Source organism: Tachyglossus aculeatus, chromosome X1, assembly GCF_015852505.1.
Source record: "Tachyglossus aculeatus isolate mTacAcu1 chromosome X1, mTacAcu1.pri, whole genome shotgun sequence".
NCBI lineage: Eukaryota > Metazoa > Chordata > Mammalia > Monotremata > Tachyglossidae > Tachyglossus > Tachyglossus aculeatus.
Genome location: NC_052101.1, coordinates 125,664,267 through 125,685,964, shown reverse-complemented (window position 1 = coordinate 125,685,964; position 21,698 = coordinate 125,664,267). Strand labels below are relative to the sequence as shown.

At 45.2% G+C, this 21,698-nt stretch overlaps 1 non-coding gene across 1 annotated transcript; it reads left to right on the top strand.

Moving 5' to 3' along the window:
• Positions 1 to 678: 678 nt before the first annotated feature.
• LOC119920018 lies at positions 679 to 818 on the top strand. Its single transcript, XR_005447789.1, has one exon. It is a non-coding gene; the product is annotated as a small nucleolar RNA SNORA7 (small nucleolar RNA).
• The last annotated feature ends 20,880 nt before the right edge of the window (positions 819 to 21,698 follow it).

Here is a 21,698-nt window from a genome sequence, read left to right as displayed (position 1 = left end):
CCTTCATTGATCCTCCCTCCCATCCCCAAAGCACATATGTATATATCTGTAATTTATTTATTTACTTATCTATTATTTATATTAATGGCTTTCTCCCTCTCTAGACTGTGAGCTCGTTGTGTGCAGAAATGTGTCTGTGTTGTTACAATGTACTCTCCCAAGCTCTTAGTACAGTGCTTTGCACACAGTAAATGCTCAATACAATTGAATGAATGAATGAATCACCCTCTCTACTGAACTGAACTCACTCACTCTCCTGTTTCTTCATTGATCTTGTAGCACTAATCCACAGCCATTTTAAATTTTTTTTTAATTTTTATGGTATTTGGTAAGTGCTTACTATGTGCCAGGCACTGTACTAAGTGCTGGGGTAGATACAGGCTAATCAGGGTGAACACAGTCCCTACTCCACGTGGGGCTTACAGTCTTAATCCCCAGTTTACAGATTAGGGATCTGGGGCACAGAGAAATTAAGTGACTTGGCCAAGGTCACACAGGAAACAAAAGGTGGAGCTGAGATTAGAACCCAGGTCCTTCTGACTCCTAGACCCATGCTCTTTCCACTAGGCCACGCAGCTTCTCAGCGTGTATTGAGCACTTACCATGTGCAGAGCACTACTAAGTGCTTGGGAGAGTACAATAATGAATTCATTGATATTAATGTGTGTTTGTTAGCTGGACCTCTCACGGAGTTGAACCTGGAGAGTTTCCAGTACTCCACCAGTCTCAACTACGGGAGGGAGAGTCAAGAAGAAGCCTACCCATTCCACTCCTAGCTTGGCCAGTGGCTAGTGAGTGGAAGGCAATCTGCTACAAGTCAAAACCCACCTGTGCTGGGCAGCAGCGGCATGGGAGAGAGTCAAAGGTGGCTACTCAAGTTTGCTGCACAGAAGGAGGCAGTGGTAAACCACTTCGGGATTTTTACCAAGAAAACTCTATGGATACACTACAGTACAATTGCATATGGAATTGGGGCGTTCTGGGAGGTATGTGTCCATGGCATCACTATGTGTCGGAGACGACTCGACAGCAAAAGACAAGACAAGATGTTAGCTGGATTTTCACTCTGCTTTTTGGATATAATGCAGTAATGGAGCTGGGCAACATTATTCCAACAATGTGTGCCTGGACAGAATATGATGTGATGTCAGAATATCAGATGTCATGGTGTTGCTTGTACATACAGCATCCAATCCGGGTGAACACTAATGTGAATTTTCCTTAATATGGGGTTTTTCGGGAACATGCAGCTCTAGACCTTAGGACATTCCCTGGCCTTTGACCAACCCAGAATCTGTATTCCCTATAAATGTATATACACAGGAGGAGCTGATAGTTTATGGTGAAAGGCAGACTTCCTCCTCCATCTCTATTTTGTTATTATACTAGTGGTGCTCATCATCATCATCATCATCATCAATCGTATTTATTGAGCGCTTACTATGTGCAGAGCACTGTACTAAGCGCTTGGGAAGTACAAATTGGCAACAAATAGAGACAGTCCCTACCCGACAGTGGGCTCACAGTCTAAAAGGGGGAGACAGAGAACAAAACCAAACATACTAACAAAATAAAATAAATAGAATAGATATGTACAAGTAACATAAATAAATAAATAGAGTAATAAATATGTACAAACATATATACATATATACAGGTGCTGTGGGGAAGGGAAGGAGGTAAGATGGGGGGGATGGAGAGGGGGACGAGGGGGAGAGGACTTCTCTGCTCTTCTGCTGCTTCTTGAGAAGCAGCGTGGCTCAGTGGAAAGAGCCCGGGCTTTGGAGTCAGAGGCCGTGGGTTCATATCCCGGCTCCGCCACTTGTCAGCTGTGTGACTCTGGGCAAGTCACTTCACTCCTCTGGGCCTCAGTTCCCTCCTGGTAAACCCCTGGGACCCTCCGTCTTTCACGTGGTAAATTCCGCTCCCGGCCTGGAACAGGAAGGTCCCGCTGTCTCGGTGGTAGTCGTATGAGGCGACTTAGGTTTTATGTTAAGAGGTGCTGTCTCACAAAGGGGTCACAATCAAAGAGATTAAGGTCAGACAGATATGAAATAGGAATACCTGACCAATAATGGAAGAAAATAAACAATCAAAAGTTAAGCAGCTAAAATGACTCTTGGAAGGGGGCAGTCCACAGACTCCTCAAAAGTCCTTGGGTTGTGAAGGCTCTACATCATCTCCAGTGATTTATGTGAGGTGCTGAGCCTCATAAATGAACAAACAAAATCCTCAGATCCTAAGAATGTGTGCTATCTGGGTGAATTCCGAGTCCTATAAGAAATTCTGTCCTTCTTTCTTTTTTTCTTTTTCTCATTGTATTTCCTTCTTTGAGACAATACTATTAGGACCCACTACAAAATGCTTCCCAAACCACGATTGATTCAATATAGCACCGGATCTACTCCCAGACCCCTCCATTTTCCTGAGTTTTATTCAGCATATTCACTAAAAAAATTGGGGAGTTACTATATGTACAGATCTGTGATTTATTTTAATGTCTGTCTCTCCCTTTATACTGTAAGCTGCTTGTGGGCAGGGAAAATGTCTACCAGCTCTGTATTACTGTGCTCTCCCAAATGCTTAGTACAATGATATGCATACAGTAGGCACTCAATATATACCATTGATGAATTGACTGTTATACAGGACTGGAATATGAGTAAACTCTAGCATTCCTTGACCTTTGTACCACTTTGAGGTTGGGGAAAGGGAACCTGATAGAAAGCGATTTCACCCTCAATATGGTTGTATTTCAGGGACCCTAATTTCCACATTGTGTCTCAGTTCTGCTCTATGTAGACTGCCTACAAGAAGCTATATTTTAAAAAATCAAGGAACTCCAGAATTTTGGTTCTCACAACAATTCTGTTATACTGGTCATATACGTCCAGGTTGAACGTTATGATCAAGAGTGATACACTGGACGAGGGGGAAATTAAATATGATTTGAAAGAAATGAGCAAGGAGGCCAGTGAGAAGTTCACCTATGCCTCCCAGCTAATCACTGAGTCGGATGCTTACCATCCTAGCTTAGAGATGAAGATATATGTAAGATAATGTTTACCAAACTATCCACAGTATGCTACCTTTGCTTCTGTGCAAGGGCTGTGGAGCGCTGCCGGTGAAAATCCAGTCCAACCTCAACCATATAAAAAAAATCCTCACCTACTTTAACTCTGCCCTGTCCACCATCCAGCAATATTATTACTCCATCCTTATTGACTCCTACTCCCATTGTTCCCACCAGTTGTTTCAGATGTTTAACTCCCTCCTCAAACCCCCTGCCCCCCCACCTCCCACCGTCTCTTTCCCCAATGACCTGACCACGTACTTTACAGAGAAAATTGAAATCATCAAATGTGATCTCCCTAAAATCTCCCCTGTTCCTCTCCAGGCCCTCCCTCTTCCTGCCCCTTCTTTGACTCTTCCATCTTTCCCAACAGAATCGCACAAGGAGATCTCTTGCCTCCTCTCAAAATCTACCTCTTCCACCTGTGGCTGTGGATCCCATCCTCGAGCGAGTTGTCTACACCCGCTGCCTCCACTTCCTCTCCTCTAACTCTCTCTTTGACCCATCTAATCCGGCTTCTGCCCCCTTCACTTCATGGAAACTGATCTCCTTCCTTCCAAATTCAGTGGTCCCTACTCCATTCTAATTCTTCTCAACCTTTCAGCTGCCTTCAATACTGTGGACCATCCCCGTCTTCTGGGAACATTATCCCTCCTTGGCTTCACTGACCTTGTCCTCTCCTGGTTCTCCTCCTACCCCTCTGGCCATGTATTCTCAGTCTCTTTCACGGGCTCCTCCTCCACCCCCTAACTGAGGGAATTTCTCAAGGCTCAGTTCTGGATCCCCTTCTATTCTCCATCTACACCCACTCCCTTGGAGAACTCATTCACTTCCACAGCTTCAACTACCACCTCTATACTGACAACTCCCAAATCCACATCTCCACCCATGTGATCTCTCTCCTTCTATGCAGTCTCAAATTTCCTTCTGCTTTCAGGGTAGCTCTACTTGTCTGTCCTGCTGACGCCTCGAACTGAACATGTCCAAAACAAAACTCATCTTCCTACCCAAACCCTGTGGTTCATGGGAAATGAATTGTGTCCATCCTGTTTATTTTCTGTCCACCCCAGTGCTTATTACAGTGCCTGGCACATAGTAAGTGCTTAACAAATACTAATTAAAAAAACCCCAACTTTCTTATTGTATGGCTAAGGCAGCTTTTCAGGGTGACAGCTGCCTGGGTGACAAATCACTTGCTCTCTCTCATCCTCCCCACTGGTATGTGCCATGACTAGTCGCTGACAAGGCCCTAGTGCATGATGGGACACTCAGGTCAGACAGCAAGCTCCACACCAGACTTCTACAAGTATGTGGGGCACTTGCTTTGAATTAACCTACCAATTCCTCAACGCCCAAACCTTTGAGCATCATATTTTCGCTGTAAAGGTCAGAGAAGATGTGAATTTCCAGAGCATCCATTCCCTTTCAACAGCTCTTTTCCAGAAAGCAAAGAGGAGTCCATCAAAGTGAATAAACGTATGTCCTGGCCTTTCCTGAGAGTTCAAACCTCATGCCATCCTTATCCCTCCTAAGCTTAGAGGGGAGGGAGTGGAAAGGGAGACGATATGGGGAGAGGGGGAATTACACCCTGCAGAAGTTGAGGGCTGGGTGTCAGGTGGGTGCCAGGGAGGCTGCAGTGCCCCCCCGCTCTCTCCCCCGCCTACCACCCCCCTGGCGACCCTTCCGCCTCCCACCCGCACCAAGGGATGCTTGAGAACCTCAGCTCTAGCTGTAATTCCAGAAAAAGTTGAGACCTTAATAGTCAGTTGAAGAGAAGAGTCCAGTGCGGTTAAGACATGCAGACCCCAACATTTGAATAAAACATACAGTTTAAAAAGCCAATAGTGGGTGAGGCCCTTTACAGGGACTGCAATTAAAAGTGCCATTGTCTTTACATCTCAGTGAACGAGAGGGAAATGGAAACTGTCGTAACCTGCTCCACCTAATGAAACCAAATGTATTTTTAGGTCACACAATCCAAACACTATTGACGGTGCCCGCTATGCCATTGACTTTCACAAATTAAAAGAATCAATCTACCCTACTGTATCCAATCATCTTAACTTTCTATTACCATCAATGCCCATTGTTTGGATGGAAAGAATAATCTCATTTGGACGTTTATTTGGCAAACTAAAGTGAGTTAATTGATCAATTAAACTATTAATTTAATAGGGAGTGTTACAAACTAGTATTATCAAGTTAAGCGAGGCAAGCTGTATAATTCATAAAGAGAAATGGGAGGCCAAAATAGGAATTCGAAGGAGAGCGTAACTGAGAGAATGGAAAATGTCCCAGAAGATGGCATACCTGGGTTACGAGAGACCTCTAGTGTTGCTTGGCTGAAGTACTGGAAGATTTTCTCCTTTCTCTAAGAAATTCAATCTAGAAGGGCTTAATTTGGACAAAGAGCTTAGGACTGGAGCATGTTCCAGAGCTGGCCGGAGGATCAGGACAAGATCTAAAGAAGTAAACATTGTTAAAACATCATACTGCGAATGTCTCCCCATTCCTCCAAAACCTCCAATAGCTGTCTTGCCATCTCCTCATCCAACAGAAACTCCTTACCATCGACTTTAAGGCATTCAGTTGGCTCACTCCCATCTACCTGTCTTCACTTCACTCCCACTCCAATCCAACCCACGTATTTGACTTCTCTAACACCAACTTCCTCACTGTACCTCATTCTTGTCTCTCTGGCCGTCGACCCCTTGCTCACATCCTCCCTCATGCATTCGATTGTATTTTTTGAGCGCTTACTGTGTGCAAAGCACTGTACTAACCTGCCCAGAACTCTCTCCCCTTCACAAGTAGCAGACCACTGCGGTCCCCACCGTAAAAGACCTTCTGAAATCACATCTCCTTCAGGAAGTCTTTCCTGATGAATGTCTCATACACACTCTAATTTCTCCCCCTACTGTGTCATACATACACTTGAGTCCTCACCTCCTAAGCACTTATGATGATGAAGATGATGATAATGACAATACTATTTATTAAGAGCTTACTATACGCCAAGCATTAGGGTAGATACAATACATTCAGATCAGACAGGCCCTTCTCTTTCTTCCCAAGGGGTGTCAAATGAGCCCTCTCCTTTCCTGTCTGTAGAGGAAAGGGGGCTGGAACATTTGTCTCTTCCCTGGTTAAGTCATAAGCAGCAGAGAAGCAGCATGGCCTAGGTGGAAAGAACAGGGGCCTAGGATTCAGAGGACCTGGGTTCTAATCCCAGATCCCCTACTTGTCTGCTGTGGGACCTAGGGCAAATCAATGCATTTTTCTGGACCTCAGTTCTCTCATCTTCAAAATGGGAATTCAATCCCTGTTCTCCCTCCTACTTAGACTGTGAGCCCCTTGTGGGAACCTGATTATCTTCTATCTACCCCAGTACTCAGTTCAGTGTTTGACACATAGTAAGCGCTTCACAAATACCACAGTTATCATTATAAGCAGCCACAGTTTGGAACCCAACCCAGATATTTGCGGAGTGCAACTGATGAAATGTCCTCAACAATGGCCTGCCTTTCCCGAGCCCCAGGAAAATGGCACTTCCCTATTCCCGGCCAGCATAGTTGGGAAGTGTCATTTTCCTAAGACCCTCGACCAATCCAGGGCGCAGAGGGGGAAGGCCAAGGCTCATTATCGACAGCCTTGAAGTCCCATGGAAGCAGGCATCTTATTCCAGTTCCCAAGGCCAGTTGGTACCAAGCCTGTACTGGGACAGATAAGACACGTCCCATCACATGCCCCACCTCCCAGAACATGCCCCTGACCCACTGGAAAGAGCTCAGGATGGAGATTCAAGAGACACAGTTTCGAGCACCAGCTCTACCACCCGCCTGTTGTGTGACCTTGGGTAAATCACTTAACCTTTCTGGGCCTCGGTTTCCTTGTCTGTAAAGTAGGGGTAGAAGACCTGCTCTCCCTATTTCAGACTGCGAGTCCCATGTGGGACAGGGCTGGTGTCTGATCTGCTTCCACTGTGTCTACCGCAGTACTTAGGCACCTGGTTAGTTCGTGATTAAATATCAACATTATTCTTATCCTCTTCCCTCTCACCTCCCTGGAGCTGATGATCAGATAGACTCATTTTGGCCCATCTAGCGCTTGGATATCTGCCCCACAGCAGAATCTGAAGTCCTGGACCTCTCTTTTAAGGGTGTCTGCAATATCAATGGTTCTAGGGTGAGGGAGCAGAGCCCGCTGGGAGGAAGGGGCAGAGGTGAGGAATTGTCCTCTTCTTTCCTTAACAACAGGTAGGTCTTGGGGTCCAATTTCTGTAAAGCTGATTCCGGGTCAGTTAGTCCTGCAAAACAGTTGTCTGTCGGGCTGCCTCCTGCCCAAACACTGGAATTAATAAATCAGTCACTGAGCAGTTACTTTGCGATTTCCCATAATCTCCATGAATGTTTTCTCATCTGAGAACTGGGATGAAAAAGGCGAGGATTGCCTCACAGCACCTCGAATTGCACAGTCAACTTCTCTTTGAGAAATATTGATTTGAAGTCATCGTCAATCAATTAATCCATGCTATTTAGTGAGTGTGTACTGTGAGAAGCTCAGTGGACAGAGAAGCAACATATTCTAATGGATAGAGAAAGGGTCTGGAAGTCAGAAGGACCTGGATTCTAATCCCGGCCCTGCCACTTGTCTGCTGTATGACCTTGGGCAAGTCACTTCACTTCTCTATTCCTCAGTTCCTTCATCTGTAAAATGGGAACTAAGATTATGAGCCCCATGTGGGACAAGGACTTTGTCCAACCTGATTTGCTTGTACCCACCCCAGCACTTAGTACATTGCCTGGCACATAGAAAATGCATAACAATTATTATTATTATTGTATGCAGAGCATTGTGCTAAGCACTAGGGAGACTTGGTAGACACGGTCCCTGTCCTCAAGTAGCTTACAGTCTCCTGAGAGAGACAGGCATCAAAATAAATGATGATGATGGCATTTATTAAGCGCTTACTATGTGCAAAGCACTGTTCTAAGTGCTGGGGAGGTTACAGGGTGATCAGGTTGTCCCACGGGGGGCTCACAGTCTTAATCCCCATTTTACAGATGAGATAACTGAGGCACAGAGAAGTTCAGTGACTTGCCCAAAATCACACAGCTAACAATTGGCAGAGTCAAGGTTTGAACCCATGACCTCTGACTCAAAGCCCGTGCTCTTTCCACTGAGCCACAATGCTTGACATTTAGAGGAAGCAGCAGAGTATCAGGATATGTGCTTGACTTAAACAGCAGAGTATCAGGACTTAGGTGCCACTGGGGTTGAGGGTGGGGTAAGTATCAAAGCGCTTAGGGGGTACAAACCCAAGTGCATAGATGACGCAGAAGGGAGTGGGAATAGAGTGGGGAGATGAGAGTTTAGTCAGGGAATGGTTTCTGGAACAGATAGGTTTCTAGTAGGGGATCTGAAGATTGTCAGCTCCTTCGGTCCGGAAAGGATGATTATATATGTGCCGAAGATTCTCGGCTTTCTCCTAAGAATATGGGTCTAAATCTAGGTTCCGGCTCTGCTCCTGGACTATCTGGGTGACCTCAGTCTCTCCCAGCATGGTTGTGAAAACCAACCACACTGAAGCCCCCGGCGCCATGTCACGATGTAAACGTGAGCTGTCATCATCAGCGGCAGCATCTCCCGATACACATTTCAGGTCCAAGCGGGTTGAAACGATGGATAGGATTCAGGGATAGAATGGAGGAAAAGTGAGTTGAAGGATATCATAATTTACCTTCCACAGTTGGGCTCAGATGGGAAGATAACTCCATCTACAGTTCATCACAGAAATTGTTTCAACAAAAGAGTCATGTTGCGAGAGAGCAAGCTTTTCCATCTAGATAGTAAGGCAGGAGGCCTGATGAAACGTCCCAGGATCTGTTTGATGTGATCTGTAGGCGGCAACGGGGCCAAATGGGAGGTTTGAAATGGATCCTAGGAAGTCTCCATTGCATTTGAACATTCACAAAAAGAAAATCTGACGTGGCCATAATGAAGCATCCATCTACTCCCCAGAGGCATTTGAAGTCCCTGACTAAATAAGATCGTTTCAAAGAGCTTTGCGGAAACTGGAAAATTCTGAAATGGGCCGAACACATTTTCATTTGTAATATACAGCAGGGCCTAGCGGAAAGAGCACAGGTTTGGGAGGCAGGAGACCTGGGTTCTAGTTCTGGCTCAGCCACTTGCCTGCTGGGTAATGTCAGGCAAGTCATTCACCGGGTAAATATGTTTATTTTTGTCTCTGCTATAAGGGTGTAAGGCAGGGAACGTGTCCCGTTGTTACCAAGTGGTCACTTAATAAATACTGCTACTATGACCCCTCCTAGTACCACTACTACTTAACCTCTCCGAGTCCCAGTTTTCCATTCTGCAAAATGGGAATAATTGTGTTGTCTAATGAAAAGAAAATGGAACTGGAAATCCAGAGGTTTGGATTCTAGCTCCAGATCTGCCACTGGCCTGCTGGGTGACCTTGGGCAAGTCACATAACCTCTCTGGCTTCAGTTTCTTCATCTATAAAATGAAGATACTTGCTCTCCCTACCTCATAGGGAAGTTGTGAGGATTAAACAAGATAAATAATGTGAAAAACTTGGGATGCATACAAAGCGTTAAGTGCATAAAAGTTTGTGGTATTATTATTAATAGTCCATGCCGCATTTAAAAAAAATACATACCGCAATACCGTTTCCACCGGTAACGTAGTTTTGAAAAAAAACTTTCAAAATATGTCTGCTAATGTCTCAGTAGGAAGCAGTCTGTTCTTTGAAACAATGAGACCAAAAGATGCCACGTGTCTATCATGTCAAGATTCCACTCAGTGTTTGCCACATGCACCCACAACACAGTGCACTAACACGGTTCCGAATCCCACTAATGATGTCATATTTCACGGAGAGAGTTTGGATAGCTGTCACCCAGCTTTTAGGGTAATTGTCAAAGAGCTGACCGAGGTTTGCCTCTCTGACAACCTGGAGCCCCTTGCCTTGAAAGCTGACTTCAACGGAAATTTAATGGCTTTGAAGGTCCTCATCCAATCTCAAGGACAATTGCATATTTCATGCTCTGTTTTGAAGGAAAGGGGTTTGTTTTAAAGTGGAAAAATGCTCAAATTTAAAACGTGACATCGCTAAGATCCAGAAGTTAGAGCATTTATAGCGCTGTGGTTGTCCTTGGTTCTCCAAGACAACGTAACTGATGGCGAGATTGGCCTGTGAAGGTGGGTGTGGCTGAAAAAGCCAGTGTGGGAGCCCACAATCCAGGCCACCCTCCTTCCCCCCCACCCCGCCCCAGAGCGTGCACACACATGCGTGCGCGCACACACACACACACACGCACACACTGCCCTTCATCTCTCCTCTGGCCCCAGCCCCCTCAACATTCATTCATTCATTCAATCATATTTATCAGACATCAGATTCTGCTTACCCTCAATTTCCAGTCCCTCTCCTCCCATTCCTCTCTGTCTCCCCACTTTTCTCTCTGTTTGTTCCATCCCTACTTGTACTGTCCACTCTGGACTAATCTTCCCATTCTATTTCCTCCCCTACTGTGTCACCTATTCTCCTAAATCTGTACCTACTAAGCACTTATGGATTCACCCCACCCCCACCCCACTTCCCCACGCCCATAGCAATAATGACCATATCTTTACACTCTGTTACTACCCTTACTTGTAATTTGTTTTAGTGTCTGCCTCCCCGGCTAGTTTGTAAGCTCTCTGAGGGCAGGGATCATGTTGACTTACTCTTTTGTACTTTCCCAAGGGCTCAGTAGAGTGCTCTGCACACAGAAAGCATTCAGTAAATGTCATCAATCCTCTTTTTTGCCTCAGCCTCCTTGCTTACCTCCCTGACTTCAGACTCCACTCTCTAGTCCATACTTCACTCTGCTTCCAGGTCACTTTTCTAAAAAATTGTTCTGTACGTATCTTCCCGCTCCTCACTCCCACTCCTCCAGTGGTTGCCCAACCATCTCCGCACAGAGCAGAAACTCCTCATCATTGGCTTTGGGGCACTCAATCAGCACTCCGCCTCCTACCTATCTTCACTCCTCTCCCACTACAGCCCAGCCCACACCTTTGGCTCCTCCAAAACCAACCTACTTATTTTTCCTCACTATCATCTCCTTCCTCATACCCTCCCTCCTGCCTGGAAATCTCTTATGCTTCACATGATGCAATTGCTGCACTCTCCATATTCGATGCCATAATAATATCACATTTCCTTCAGGAAACCTTCCCAGACTAATCTCTCATCTCCCCACCCCATTTCACTTCCTACTGCGAGAAGCAGCGTAGCTTTGGTGGCGAGTGCACGGGCTTGGGAGTCAGAAGACATGGGTTCTAATCCCGCCTCCACTGCTTGTCTGCTTTGTGACCTTGGGCAAGCCACTTCACGTCTCTGTGCCTCAGGTCCCTCATCTGTAAAATGGGGATTAAGATTATGAGCCCCACGTGGGTCAACCTGATTACCTTGTATCTACCCCAGCGCTTAGAACAGTGCTTGGCACATAGTAAGTACTTAACAAATACCATGATTTAATTTAATTTTACTGGGTCACCTATGCACTTGAATGAATCAAGCACTTACTACAGTGCTTTGCACACGGTAAATGGTCAATAAATATCATTGACTGATTGATTGAGTCCTTACCCTTAACATTTATGTACTCACTCCCATCCCCTCCCCCTGCAGCACTTATGTACATAAACTTAGCATCTCTTGCTTCCCCCTCCCTGCAATTTACTTTAGTCTGTCTCCCCATCTCTACTCTAAGCTCCTCAAGGGCAGGAGCTGTGTCTACTAACTCTGTTTAGTTATATATCTAATCATTTATTTAACCTATCATCCTGATATATTTGTGTTATTATCTGTTGTATCCTCGTTTTCCCTTCCGCTATTTATAAATAATTCATGCCAGTCCATCTCCCCGGATAGACTGTAATCCCCTAGAGGGGAGAGACTGTGTTGTCAGCTTGTGGTGTATTCTCTGCCCAAGGTAAGTGCTCAAAAACCTGCCATTAATGATGATGAATCATCTCCCAGTTTTCAGCCGAATTGCATTACAGTCTGAGGCTGTGTTTTTTACTGCATTCTAGTTTTCAGTCCCTTCCTTCTAGTTCCCCCTACAGCAGCAGTTTGGGCAGTCCTGCTGTCCATTCTCCTCACACGTACCATCCACCCACTGCTGGGTTTTTGTTTTGTTTTGTTTTATTTTTATTAGTATTTGTTAAGCACTTACTATGGCAGAGAAGCAGCATGGCTCAGTGGAAAGAGCCCGGGCTTTGGAGTCAGAGGTCATGGGTTCAAATCCCGGCTCCGCCAATTGTCAGCTGTGTGACTTTGGGCAAGTCACTTCACTTCTCTGGGCCTCAGTTCCCTCACCTGTAAAATGGGGATTGACTGTAAGCCCTCTGTGGGACAACTTGATCACCTTGTAACCTCCCCAGCGCTTAGAACAGTGCTTTGCACATAGTAAGTGCTTAATAAATGCTATTATTATTATTATTATTATTATTATTATTATTATTATTATTATGTCCCAGGTGCTGTACTAAGCGCTGAGGTAGATACAAGCTAATCAGGTTGGACATGGTCCATGTCCCATATGGGGCTCACAGTCTTAATCCCCATTTTACACTTGAGGTCACCCAGCAGACAAGTGGTGAAGCCGGGATTAGAACCTAGGCCCTCTGACTCTGAGGCCCGTGCCCTTTCCACTAGGCCATGCTGTGGGGTTGAGGTGGAAATGCTTGGCCAGTTGTGGCTTTCAGTATTGCAATGCTCAGTACTGAAGCAACGTGGGCTAGGGGATAGAACATCGACCTTAGAGTTAGAAGGGCCCATGCTCTATCCCCTAGGCCATGCTGCTTCTTCCTGCTTCTAAGTCTATGTTCCTCTCCTAAGTGCTTAATAAATATGATCGAGTGATTGTTATGACCAGAGACCAGTAGAGTGGTAGGTAACCGTGACTAGAAGCTACGGAGGGTAATAGAGATGGAGGGTGTGAGATTCACAGAAAGAGGTGAGAGAAGGAGGTGTGGGTTGGAAATAATATTGTGAGGTGAAGAGCAAACTGATTCCTCCCTCTTTCCCCGTGAGAGACGGGGTTGAAAAGAGGAAGAAGGTGAGGCAGGTTTCCAACCGCTACTTACCTTTCAAATTAAATGACTCCCTTTCAAATGAAAAGCTTTGTTGTCAAAATTTTAAATGTGTTTTTGCAAAAGACCAAACTGTCTCGAGGCTTTCTTTTCATCAAGTCACAGTCCGAAGTTCCACTTTAAATAGTAGGTTTCCAATACATTTTCCTTGTAAAAATATGTCAGCACCACTTTAATATTTTAATATTTTAACATTTCATTTCATTATGATTATAGAATTAACTTTGAATTTGAATAGATAGGGATAATAAACTATGTCTATAACCATCTCCTGAAACTTTAAGATTATTGAAGAATTCTAGAATATCTGAGAAACTAATGACACAGGAGCCTGTATTTTTCAGTTGAAATTATTTGTCTGTTCCTTTCTTTTATATTAGTTGTATTATTCATTCTCCTCTCATTTCAGTAATTGATGTTCTTCGTTGATACTACATGTGGGGTTTATAAACCCTGAGAAGCAGCACGGCCTAGTGCACACAGTAAGCACTCAATAAAGAGCACAGGCCTAGGAGTCAGAGGACCCGGATTCTAATCCTGCCTCCACTGCTTGTCTGCTGTGTGACTGTGGGCAAGTCACTTAACTTCTCTGTGTCTCAGTTACCTCAACTGTATAATGGGGATTCAATACCCTTTCTTCCTGCTACTTAAGAATAATAATAATAATAATAACTGTGGTATTTGTTAAGTGCTTACTGTGTGCCAGGCACTGTACTAAGCACAGGGGTGGATACAAGCAAATCAGATTAAATTGTGTGCCCCATGTGGGACAGGGACTGTGCCCAACCTAATTAACTTTTATTTACCCCATTGCTTAGAACAGTGCTTAACACATAGTAAGCACTTATATAGTAACAGGAATGATAATAATCATAATAATCATAATAATAAATGTCCTGGTGGATGGCTTACATGTTAAGTGAACTTAAGTATTCAGTTTCATTTTTTGTCTTATTATTATGTCTTATTATTCAGTCTCCTGTCATTACAGTGATTGATTTTCTTACGTTGATATTTTGAGTGGAGTTTAAGAATGCCCCAGCCTGGGTAATCGGCCTCTTATTTTCCAGTCCTATTAAAAAAACTGAAAACAGGAAGTTGATAGTCATTATGATGGTTGCTCAGCAATCTCACAGCCCTGTCTTCTCTGGGGGGAAGGAACATGTCGACCAACCCTGTTATCTTGTACCTTCCCAGGTGCTTAGGACAGTGCTCTGCACACAATAGACTGTAAGCTCTCTGTGTGCAGAGATCCCATCTGCTAACTCACCACTTGTCAGCTGTGTGACTTTGTTCAAGTCACTTAACTTCTCTGTGCCTCAGATGCCTCATCTGTAAAATAGGGATTAATGCTGTGAGCCCCACGTGGGACAACCTGATTGCCTTGTATCTCCCCCAGTGCTTAGAACAGTGCTTTGCACGTAGTAAGGTCTTAATAAATGCCATCATCATTATTGTACTCTCCCAAGCCCTTAGTACAGTAGGTGCTCCATAAATGCCAGTGACCGAGAGATTGGCTCTGCTCAGGTAGAGGGCAGCGGGCCAAGAGTCACTGACTCCCACGGCTGGTTGATTGGCCTTTAACTCTATTTTTTCCTGTAATGGTAATGGCGGTTCATAGTCTCCCTTGTGAGGTTCTGCTGGAGCTTAGTCCTTTGCATACTATAAAAATTTTAAACCCACAAAACACATAACATAGTGATAAGTGAGTCCATTTAAGAAAGCAGTGTCTTCTTTAGAAAGTGCTCCAGGGAAAGTTTATAGCTCACCTGATGGGCCTATTCGTCGTGATTTAAAATAACACATCTTGAGCTTGGGAAGCATAAAAGATTTATAAATCATCATCACTGGGCTCCGGTCATTTGCAGAAACTCATTGGAAAGTTTCTCGAACTCCCTCGCGTCACCATGTCTCTGTGGGATTTAGAAGAGGATGTGTTTTGGCTGGGCTTTTCAAAGAAGAGGAGCCGGCTGCTGTTAGCTAATGTGATAGAGAAGATCATTTTAATGTCTTTCGGAAAAGCAGATTCTGCCTCTTCAGAAAGACGGACCATGACTCGACCATATTTTTCTAGGAAATCCACTTCTGTTAAATGATGTGAGAATAAAAGTGCTTGGAATAAATTCTTCCATTGGGAATGCCGGATGAGCCTCAGGATGGAGAGCCAGCATGGAGGAATTGATGCTAGCCCTGGTGGGGGTATTTTTAATGGTATTTGTTAAGCGCTTACTATGTGCCAGGCACTGTACTAAATGCTGGGGTAGATGCAAGCTAATCAGGTTAGACACAGATAATATCCCACATGGGGCTCACAGTCTTAATTCCCATTTTACAGATGAGGTAACTGAGGCACAGAGAAGTGAAGCGACTTGCCCAAGGTCACACAGCAGACAATCGGAATTAGAACCCAGGTCCTTCTGATTCCCAGGCTCTTGCTGTTTCCACTCTGCCCCTAGGCCACACTGCACGACGCCTCTTGCCCTCTCTTGTCCTGGCCCGTCATATTCCCACTGGGGCCCGGAGTGCAACAAGCGAGGAGGCGAGCAGTGGGACAGTACACTGTGAATGGCACCCACAAAGGTTTTTACCTACAGGACCTGTTTGTGCTCCAAGTGAGCCTCACATGTTACCGATGCTGCACTTTAGCATCATGACCCTATAGGCAATTGCTTTGATAACAGCCGTGGTCTTTGCTGCCCACGTAAGCCAGCGGTGTGGCCTAGTGTATAGAACCTGGGCCTGGGAGTTAGAAGAACCTGGGTTATAATCCCAGCTACCCACTTATCTGCTGTGTGTCCTTGGGCAAGTCACTTCACTTCTCTGGGCCTCAGTTACCTCATCTGGAAAATGGGGATTGAGACTGTGAGCTCTAAGTGGGACACAGACTGTGTCCAACCTGATTAGCCTGTATCTATCCCAGTGCTTAGAACAGTGCTTGACACATAGTAGGAGCTTAACAAATACCATCATCATTATTATTATTATTATTCCATCATTCCTGCTGGGCCCATACCCCTCTAAGTGATTCTGATCAGAAACCTCTGATGGCAGAATCCCAACAGGAAGAACCTGGACTCGAATCCAGGCAGGTCTCCTGATTCCCAGAGCCCTGCTCTTCCCCCTGGACCTGCATCCAATCACTCAACAAAGCCAGGGGGAAAAGCCACCATCTCTCAACCTCTGCCATGGCAACTGCTATGCAGGGAAGCAGCATGACCAAGTTGGGAGAGCAAAGGTCTAGGAGTCAGGAGACCTGGGCTCCAATCCCAGGTCCGCCACTTGCCCACTGGATGACCTTGGGCAAGTCATTTCACTTCTCTGTAGTGTGGCTTAGTGGAAGGAGCCTGGGCTTGGGAGTCAGAGGTCATGCGTTCTGATCCCCACTCTGCCACTTGTCGGCTGTGTGACATTGGGCAAGTCACTTAACTTCTCTGTGCCTCAGTTCCCTCATCTGTAAAATGGGTATTAAAACTGTGAGCCCCATGTGGGACAGCCTGATTACCTTGTATCTCCCCCAGCGCTTAGAACAGTGCATGGCACATAGTAAGCACTTAACAAATACCATCATCATTATTATTATTATTCTCTGGGCATTAGTTTCCTCATCTGTAAAATGGAGATTCAGTGCCTGCTCTCCCTACTACTTAGATTGCAAGCCCCATGTGGGGCAGGGACTGTGTCTGATCTAGTTATCTCGTATCTACTCCAGTGCTTAGAATGGTGGGTGGTATGTAAGTGCTTAACATACAACTCCATTATTATTATTAGGCAGTGTCAGGGGAGGGGATATGTGGGCAGAGGTAGAAGCAGGCACACCTGGGCAGAAGGGGTGAACTATGCCAGGTCAGAGAGGGGATCCAGTGCCCAGAGTCAGCCAGTCTCAGTTTGGCTCTGATGTCCCTACCTGAACCCCCAAACTCCTGCCTAGATTCAGTAATAATAAAAATGTATTTTGGCACCCCTTAATATGATACTGTAGTTTTTTTAGTATGACCCTCTTGGGTGCATCTAGAAATGCAAATACTATCCTCTGACCTCAAAGAAGACACCACTGATGGCAAAATTCACCTATGGGTGTGAGTGTGAATGTGTGTTTGTGTACACTTGTCTGAAAAGGTCAATGTGGGACCACCGTCCTGACCAAATTGTCCATCCACAAAGGCTATCCCTTATGCTCTTCACATATTTGATGTTTGCAGCACTTGGTGCTCTTTTCTCCTTTGCCTGTCTGTCTTGTCTCTCATTCCTCAGGAAGCTTTTGCTTGAGAAGAGCTGCTTCTTCCTTTCATAGCCGTGTGCCGTGTGGGTCTTTCAATCATTCAATCAATCAATCATTCAATGGTATTTATCGAGTGCTTACTGTGTGCAGAGCACCATACTAAGCACTTGGGAGAGTACAGTGCAACAGAGATGACAGACATGTTCCTTGCCCACAATGAGCTTAAAGTCTAGAGGGTGAGACAGACACTAATGAAAATAACGTATAATACCCTCAGCATTTGACTCTGAAGTTTTCAGCCGGAATGCAGCATTGTTTGAGCTGTGTGTTGTCCAGGTCTCATGGCTGTAGTGAAGGATGGACAACCCTCCAGCTCTGAAGACCTTTAGTTTGGTCTGGAGCCTGCTACTACGCTGCTGGGCACTATTGGACACACTCCCAAAAGGATGGGCTGGCTTCTCCATTCACTTTTCTAATTTCTTGTCTCTCATTTCATCATAGGTCAGTGGCTGCCTGGGTAACAGAACTCTGTCCGTATTTAGCTGTAGGTTGCCAATATAAATTTTGGGCTTTGTGTGTATGGCTTTCCTGATGCAGTTTTCTTTAGACTTCTCTTTTTTAGACAAGAGAAGTAGCATGGTGTAGTGGATAGAGCACGGGCCTGGGAGTCAGAAGGTCATGGGTTCTAATCCTGGTTCCATCATTTGTCTGCTGTGTGACCTTGGGCAAGTCATTTCACTTCTCTAGCCTCAGTTACCTCATCTGTAAAATGGGGGTTAAGACTGGGAGCCCCACGTGGGACAGGGACTGTGTCCAACTTGATTTGCTTGTCTCCACACCAGTGCTTAGTACGGTGCCTGGCACATAGGAAACACTCAACAGATATCATCATCATCATCATCATCATCATCAGCCCAGAGTGTCTTGCTGATTGGGGAAGTTGTTTACAATAATTTGCATGGGCACAACTAAAATCTCACTGGAAAAGCCACCGTCTTTCAAACTGTCATCCCACCAATACCTTGAATACCTGAATCAATTAAGGCCACGCATAGACTAAATATTGAGAGATTGGTGAGTGCTAGCAATTTGAAGAGAAAGGAATGCCATAAACTCATTGAAGGCAGAGATCATGTCTACTTACTCTATTGTACTCTCCCAAGCACTTAGTACAGCACTCTGCACACAGTACATGATTGATAAATACCATGATTGACTTCTTGGTTGATTCTCCTCTGTGCAGCTATGGACATAAGAAATAATAATAATAATAATAATAATAATAATGGTATTTGTTAAGCGTTTACTATGTGCCAGGCACTGTATTAAGCACTGAAGTGATACAAGCAAATCGGGTTGGACACAGTCCCTGTCCCATGTGGGGCTCACAGTCTCAATCCCCATTTTACAGATGAGGCAATTGAGGCACAGAGGAGTCACGTGACTTGCCCAAGGTCACACAGCAGAGAAGTGGCAGAGCTGGTATTAGAACCCAGGACCTTCTGGCTCCCAGGCCCATGTTCTATCCACTATACCACTACCTTGTGTTGGCCTTTAAAGGAGTCATATTCAGGAGAGTACATTTCATTCCTATGGCTTGCGTTGAAACAGACTGGAATATATATATATATATATATATATATATATATATATATATATAACATATATATATATATATATATATATATATATAATATATATATATATATATATTTGACAGGGTTAATAGAGTGAACAATGATCAGGTAGAATGTAGACATATTTAAGTCCTGAGGGAAATGGAGCCCACAAACCTGTAGGCTATTTTCAGCTGCTTGGGTTTGAGGATTATTCTATGATGGTTTTAACTCTCCTGCTGACATCCTCATAGACTCGATTACATTATTTACTTCATGAAAAATAGCATTCTATTTCAGCCACACAAGTCTTGCTACATTGTAGGTTCAAGGCTAAAAATTCTGCTAAACAATAATTCCTTGCATCTAACTCCAAGGAGATCAGTACGAAAAAGAATGGTAGGCAGCTTCTATTTCATGCTGCATTTTTCAACTTCAGTGAGGACTGTACCCTGAAGTGTTGGGTTTTGGGGCCTGGTAAATCAACAAGGCTGGGCTGAGTGAATTAACATATGTCAGCGTGGTTTAGTGGAAAGTGCCCGGGCTTAGGAGTCAGAAGTCGTGGGTTCTAATCCTGCCTCCGCCACTTGTCAGCTGTGTGACTTTGGGCAAGTCACTTAACTTCTCGGTGCCTCAGTTACCTCATCTGTAAAATGGGGATTGAAACTGTGAGCCCTATGTGGGACAACCTGATTACCCTGTATCTACCCCAGCGCTTAGAACAGTGCTTGGCACATAGTAAGCGCTTAACAGATACCAACATTATTATTATTATTATTATGTCATCAAGCATTGGAAAGAGCCCAGCCTCCCCCCAGGTTGAAATTCACTATCTTTTTTTCTGTCAAGTGGAAAGACTCTTCCCTCTGTGCCCAGCCTGCCAAGGTTTGGCCTCACTGATGGGGAATGGGGAGGAGTTGGGGTCAGTTGGGGTGAGGAATTCTCCATCCCTCCACTCCTCCAGTTCCCAGGCCCATGTCCCCGCTCTGGCCTGCAGCCCCTGGTCCTTGATGATGCTCTTTGCTCCTTTCTTCTCTCCTCCTCCATCCCTACACCGATCCTCGATCTCCATGTGGATGTTCCTGGTGACCTCCCAATGGCCTGTTTCTTCTCAGGCTAAGACTTTCATTCATTCACTCATTCATTCATTCATTCAATTGTATTTATTGAGCACTTACTGTGTGCAAAGCACTGTACTAAGCACTTGGGAGAGTACAATATAACAAAAAACAAACATATTCGTGCCCACAATGAGCTCACAGTCAAGAGGAGGAGACAGACATTAATATAAATGAATAGATAGATAAAGAAAGAAATTGCAGATATATATATACATATATATGTGCTGGGGGGATGGGAGGGAGGATGAATGAAGGAGCAAGTAAGAGCGGTGCAGAAGGGAGTGGCAGGAGAGGAGGGCTTAGTCAGGGAAGGCTTCTTGGAGGAGATGTGCCTTCAATAAGGTTTTGAAGTGTGGGAGAGCAACTATCTATCTGATATGAGGAGGGAGGGCGTTCCACGTCAGAGATCCACCTCACCTCCACCATGCCCCAGCTTGGACAGACTGGTTCTCATAACCACCAGTCACTGAGCCACTTCTCACTAACTTGGTCAAGTCTGAAATCCCACTCTCCAATCACAGCCTCTTCACCTGCCTTCCCTCCCACGTCCTTGTCCCCATAAAATTGTCCTCTCCTCCCACAGAGACCTGTGATTTCCAATCATCCCAAGCCATCGGGCTCCATTTGGTCTCCCTTCCCAACCTCCCCTGTCTTGAAGCACAAATCCTCAACACTACCCTCTCTGCCGAACACAAGTCCCTCACACCCCTGTCCTGTCTCGCCATTGCTCTTGCACCGCCAACCTCAGCCTTAAACCTCCTCCTCGGTAGGCTTCTTCCAGGCCTGCACCCATACCACAAAGTGCTGCTGGAGGAAATCCAGGCTCCTTCCAATCCACTCTCCCCTCTCTGCAGCTCGGTAATATTACTTCTCCTCCTTTGAGGACTCCCTCATCTATCGCTGTCACCAACTCTTCCAGACCTTAACTCGTTCCCCAAGTGACCAATGCCCCCGTCTCCCTCCTCTCTTTTTCCCGGATGGCCTTGTCAACTACTTTGTTGACTAAAGGAGTTCTTAGGTGTGAACTCACCAAAGTCTCCCCTTCACATCCCCAACTCCCTCCCACTCCAATATCCACTCTCATCACTCTGCTTTCAGGATCTTTTTGCTATAGCACCATTCTGCACATGCCTTCTCACTCCTCAAAAACCTCCAAGGGCTGCCCATTCCTCTCTGCATAAACTCCTGACCATCAGCTTTAAGGCACTCTGTCTCTCTCTTGTTTACCCACTCTCAGCACTCTACCCCAGTTTGCACTCTTTGTTCCTCTCAAGCTAACATACTCCCCATGCCTCCTTCTTGCCTCTCCCCCATCTGACCCTTTGCTCACACCTCCTTCCTGGAACACCCTCTGGCTCTGTATCCACCAGAGCCCACTCTTCCCACCTTCAGAGCCCTTCTGAAATCCCACTTCCACCCTGAGACCTTCCCAGATGAATTTTTCTTCTCCCTAGGTCCTCCCAATATCCTCCCAACAACTACCGCAGCACATTTAAATC